This window comes from Gavialis gangeticus, unplaced genomic scaffold (assembly GCF_001723915.1).
Source record: "Gavialis gangeticus isolate Ggan-Ray unplaced genomic scaffold, GavGan_comp1, whole genome shotgun sequence".
NCBI classification, from domain to species: Eukaryota; Metazoa; Chordata; order Crocodylia; family Gavialidae; genus Gavialis; species Gavialis gangeticus.
Genome location: NW_017729002.1, coordinates 22,156,415 through 22,161,957, shown reverse-complemented (window position 1 = coordinate 22,161,957; position 5,543 = coordinate 22,156,415). Strand labels below are relative to the sequence as shown.

Genomic DNA, 5,543 nt, shown 5'->3' with positions numbered 1-5,543 from the left:
CGGTGCTCGGCGCTGTGCAGGAGCCGGGGAGCCGGGCTCGGCTGCCGGCCTCTGCCCCGGAGCAGGTGCCAGCCCTCGGCAGCGGGAAGCCGGAGCGGCCCCCGGAGAGGGGCGCGGGGGGCGGCGGGGGTCGTGCCTCGGCTCCTAGGGCTTTTCCCGCCTTTTCAGTCACCTCCCCTGGGCACCAGGCAGCGGCACGGGACGCCTTGTCCTGAGATAAGAAATCGGGGAGGCAGGCGGCTCCCCTGCCAGCCGTGGCAGGTGAAATGTGAGGGAGAGCCAGTGGGAGACGGGTAGTGGGTGCTATGCCCTGGCATTTCTCAGCCTCCCCAGGGACTGGGAGGACCTCCCCGGCCAGCCCCGCCGGCTCCCAGAACCCGACCTGGTTGAGGCTCCCTTGCAGCCCTTGCAAGGGACCGTCCCTTCACTGGCACCTGTGCCCTTGTCACCACAAAGTACCCTGCTCTTGCCCAGGATGAAATGGAGAGGAGAGGTGTATGCCCACGGGCTTGCACTCCTCATTATTCTCATCAGACCCATGGCGGGGCGGGGGTGGAGACCAGGTCTTGTCACCTGGGCACTTGGAGGAACTCTGGGTTGTTCCTCAGTCCAGCTGCACTGCTCTTTGCTTTCTAAAGTAATGTCGACCAAGAGGGTCCAGAGATGCATTGAGGCAGGGAATAAGTTTTGAATCCGAACGCCAAAGCGTCCAGCTGGATTGCCTTTTGCTGTGCAATGTTCCATGTATAAAACAGAGGGAGCTGCCATACTTTTATGACAGTTATGTTGAGCAGTTCTGTTAGGTGAGTGGTGGGGCTGGGCCCCTCCTGGGTGTTCGGGTGTGGGGAGGAAACGTAAAAAAAGTGGGGGACGCAGAGCAAGGTGGGGAAGGTACAGGTCTTGATGCAGGGGTCTCTGGGGAGGGGGGTACTGTGCACTCAGATGGGCTACAAGTTTCTGAATGAGACTTCCTGGGGACACTGGTTTCCACACTGCTATTTTGTGCTCTGAAGGGATGTAAGTTTCCCAGTTAGGATTTGGGTTTGGGGACCTGGGGAACTACTGGTCCTAAATCTCTGAGCAGATCTCTAAGCCAGTGTTTCTCAACCTGTGGGTCCCGAGATCATATGAAAGGGTTGCAGACAAACTTTTTAAAAATATATCAACAAACTTTAAAAATGGAGTCTCCTTTAAAGGAGAAAAATGTGGGAAACGGTGGCTTTTCCCTTGCAGGCTGGCAGAGCTCCAGCCTGCCCCTCCAAGGGCTGCTGGGTGGTCCCCCATACTTCCCTCCCCCACCTCACACATTGTGGGGCTGGGGGTGGGGGGCAATGGGTTGGGACTGGTCATCAATGTTTATAAATGGGGCCTGGTAGAACAAAGGCTGAGAACCACTCACCGCTTAAGCGATCTCTGGTGCCAAGTTGTAAGCAGAGGTTCCAGGGCATGGAGGGATACAAGTGTCCCAGCAGAGGTTTGCATGCTGAAGCCTGAGGGGGCGCATGTTGCTGAGCAGGGGTTCCAGGGCTGGAGTGAGTGTGGCCCTTGGAGCGTAGAGTCTAGGGCCTGAGGGCAATGCAGATCTTGGAGCAGGGCCCACACGACTGCATCCTCAGAGAGTTCTGCATTACTCCATGAGCCAAGTAGCTTAGAGTACTCAGGGTTCATTTTGCTTTCATTCTCTACCTCTGTCTCCTGTCACCCCCATCTTCTACCCTTTCAGCAGGGCTCCATGAGGAAATGGTTATACTGTACCCCCAACTGCCCTTCCTTGAGCTCTGTACAGGGCACTAGACGCCCGTGTGTAAAGGCAATGGATTTTTCCATATTCTGCTTTGTTCAATGTTAAAAGGGTACCTGACAGCCCATCAAACATATTCTGACTCTCACAGACCTGGCTGGTGCTCAGGCAGTGACGGACAACGTAATGCAAAGGGACATTACCAATAACCAAAGTGAAAATTCAGATCAACCCTGTGTCAGAGCAAAAAGTGTTTTCAGGATGGTTGTCATACACTATTCTGTACCATACATGAGATACCTGTTAGAGCCAGCCAAACACTGTCATCTTCGAATACCAGTTTAAATGTTCACCTTGTCTATTTCAAACATCTGTCCCTGGCATGTTCTGAAAAGGCAACAGGGGGCAATATGGAAACCAGATCACTTTAGCCCCATATGGGATAGGATAAGGCAAAAACAATGGGAGTCATGCAGCAGAAGTGTGAGAATCCCACAGTCCTGGGTTTTGGGATCAGATCAGTCGTAATAAAGCCCTCTGCATACCAAGTGATATTCCTGAGAGCACGTGACTGAGTGGAACAATGCGGCAGGAATGTGTGAAGGGGTTTAGGACGGCTGGGACAGGATTAAAGTTGTGTAAAGTAACAAGTTGAGCACTAGTAGACATTAATACGTGCTTTAACATCGGGACACCGGGCTATCCCTGTTCTTGGCTCCTGAAAGAACAGTGGCTACAGATGTCTTCATGAGCTGCTGTTGGGCTTTGAGTGTTATTAGTGGAGGAAACCAAATAAGTGTTGGAGGGAAGAATCAGTCAGTGAATACAACAAACAAGTGCGGCAGTGAAAGAAATCCATTTTGCAGTGTTTATGGTGACTTACTGCATATAAATCATACCTAACTGTCCCTTACAGGGTAGTGTTGTCAGGGCTTCAGTGAGCTAACCTTGACTTACTGTCATGTATGTACTCTGGGTGCTTCTTTCTCTGAGGAGTATTACTTAAGAGTCATCAAAACAGATTTTAGCTGAGGACGGGAACAATTTTTAAGCAACCGTTTATTGACAAACTCTTACCACATTGGCATACCACGTACTTGCTTGTTTGGTCCTCTACTGTGTTTGATAACAGAAGAAATTTTGGTTCTTTGATGAAGACAGTTTTTGGCTCCTATCATTTCAGGACTGAAATTAATTTGGGTTGAGTTCTAAGGGGCTGAGCCAGATTCTGTCCTGAGAATGCCAATTTAAAGGCAGGCAATTCCATTGATTTGAATGGAGGTGTTTATGTTTTATTCTGTAATGGAGATCAGACCTTGGCACATAACATTTAAACTGTAGTGTTCAGTTTTACCTGTACTAACACTTCAGCAATGCCAGCATGGTTTCATCAGCTTATGTAATACTGTGTCATCAGTCTGCAGCCATGTCCTGTGGTATCCAACACTTTGGATGCCTGTTATATGGGATTCTTTGGATGTCCTCCAACTTAGTGTGGCATGCACATGTGTGTCCATTTTGCATCAGATACACTGGTAATCTTAGGATCATCTCTGCAGTAAGGCTCAGCAGAGTGTCCCCAGATACAGGAGCAAAAGCTAATATGTGCATGAACATTTCTTACTGGGTCATGTATTGAAAATGAAAATGGGTAAAAGGCCACAGCACACAGGGAAATGAGAGTCACCTCATTAGCACAATTGACATATGAAACAGCTATACTGTGCATATGCCATTAGCAGTTGTCTCGTGTGTGCGGATAATTCCATTAACACACTCCCAAGAGTGTGCTGGAAACACTATTAGCTCTCTCTCTCTCTGGTCCTCATCATCGTAATATCTTAACGCCTCTCTAGCTATTCTTTTAGCCACATTGTTGGTGGTGTCTCATGCATACAACTGCTCCTGCTTGTTTGGTTTAAATGTTTTCTGCATTACCACCTCCCATCAAACCAGAGCCTTGTCCCACTGCTGGCTGTGTGGGGTTTTTTCTTTCATTTTAAATATTTCTCAGTTGTGTTTTTATCCAGGCGACACATGGAATGATTTATCTGTGTCCGGAGCTGAGTTGGGGCTTGGCACATTCCGCTTGTCGGATGGGGGCAGGAACATTCCACAGCTGGCACCGGGCTAAATGTGCAAGGGAGCCAGAGCTGAAGTGGGAGGACCAAGGGGCTTATTCTGCAGAAAGCAGTGCTCCTGGTGGAAAAGAAGTGGAGCTGTGTGTTAGAGAAGCCTCCTGTTAAAGGCGGGGCAGGGGGAGCCCTGCTGCAGTAATAAAGCTGCAAGGGATCTGGCATGTTTCAATAGTGCGAACAAGCCTTGTGGCAGGGTAGAAGCAAGGACCTTCCTCATTATAGAGCCTGATTATCACTATCAGGCAAAATCAAGATGCATCCTATCACAGGAATCACACCGCAGGAATTCATGGTCAGGTACAGCTTTCTTAAGCCCCCAGCTCCTTCCTGATTCCCAGCTGCATCTCACTTGAGGCTAGATGCATGAGGCACTATGTGAGGAAGGAGGCATGGACTGCTTGAAGAACACAGTGGGGCTGGACCTGACTTCGGGTTGGAGCTGGTTTTGTCTCATCTCCTCACTGTGTGAGCACTGGTCCCCCCCACCCCCGCCTGTGCTGCCAGTGGAACCCCCATTTTCCTGGTCTGAGTGGAGAATGACTTGCATGCTCTGACAGATCCTACAAGGTGATCTTGTCAATGGTAAGTAATTAGCGGTAATGAACTTAATGGGCTGGTGCAGTAATTACCATGGGCGTTGAATGTAAACCAGAAGGAAGAGGCACACACCCTCTGCAGTGGTATCATGAAGGCTCCAGGTATTTATTTATATGATAGTCCTACCTAAGGCCATAGCTACATGACATACTTATGGTCTGGTGCTGGCACTCTCCAGTGTGCCCTGATGCTTGCTCCACACAGGCTCTCCCAAACTAGAAGCAGTGTAGCCACATCCACAAGTGAACTAATTAGCACTCCCAAGTGCCAGTGCCCATTAGCTACCCATGGTACTGTGCAGAGCCAGCTACTCTGCTTTCGGCTCAGGAGGCCACTCACCTACAGCAGTGGAATATGTAGCTGTGGCTTTGATACCACTTGTCCTTATGCCTGGGCTGGCCCTCCCTCCAGGCTTTGGCCTCTAAATCATCTCCAAACCTCTTGTGCCTCTCCTGACAGCCCCAATCCCCCTGTGGGAGTTTGCCTCACTCCTTACCCCAGTCCATTTTGTCCCCCTCCAGCAATACAGACCTAAATTCTCATCTATCCTACTTCCATTCTCCTGGACAAAAAGTGTAAGCCATCCAATCAGAGTGCAGTGTCAATACCATATGAGGCAGAGGAGCCATCCTGATCATGAACATAATGATCAGCACTGAGTAGTCAGAATGGACAGCTGGCAAAAATTCACAGGCTTAAGTCAATCAGTGATGCTGCAGGGCAAGTCCCTATAAATAATATACGCATCCTCTGTAGTTAGGATCCCTTTGCAATGGGATAATATTACTTAAAAGGAAACATTTGGTCATCTCTGGTGGTACCTGCAGAGTGCTGTGATTTATTACAGTGTAAATAGGAAGTGACAGTGGGTGGGTGGCATCTGACCAAATCACTTGGAGGTGATGATGGAGCATCATGATCTCTAACTAGGAATGAGGGACGTGTGACTGTAGGGTGCTAGGTTCCATGATTGTGTACCTAGGAAGTGCTGAGATTTGTAATTGGCTGAAGCAGAGATGGGCACAGTGCAGCAGGGTCTGGATCGATGAGTCTGGTAGGTGACTGTG

General features: G+C 49.5%; 1 protein-coding gene across 1 annotated transcript in view; it reads left to right on the top strand.

Annotated features, from left to right (window-relative positions):
* The window catches only part of NTN3 (netrin 3), a 122,353-nt gene that overhangs the window by 1,233 nt on the left and 115,577 nt on the right, over positions 1-5,543 (top strand). The window lies entirely within an intron of this gene.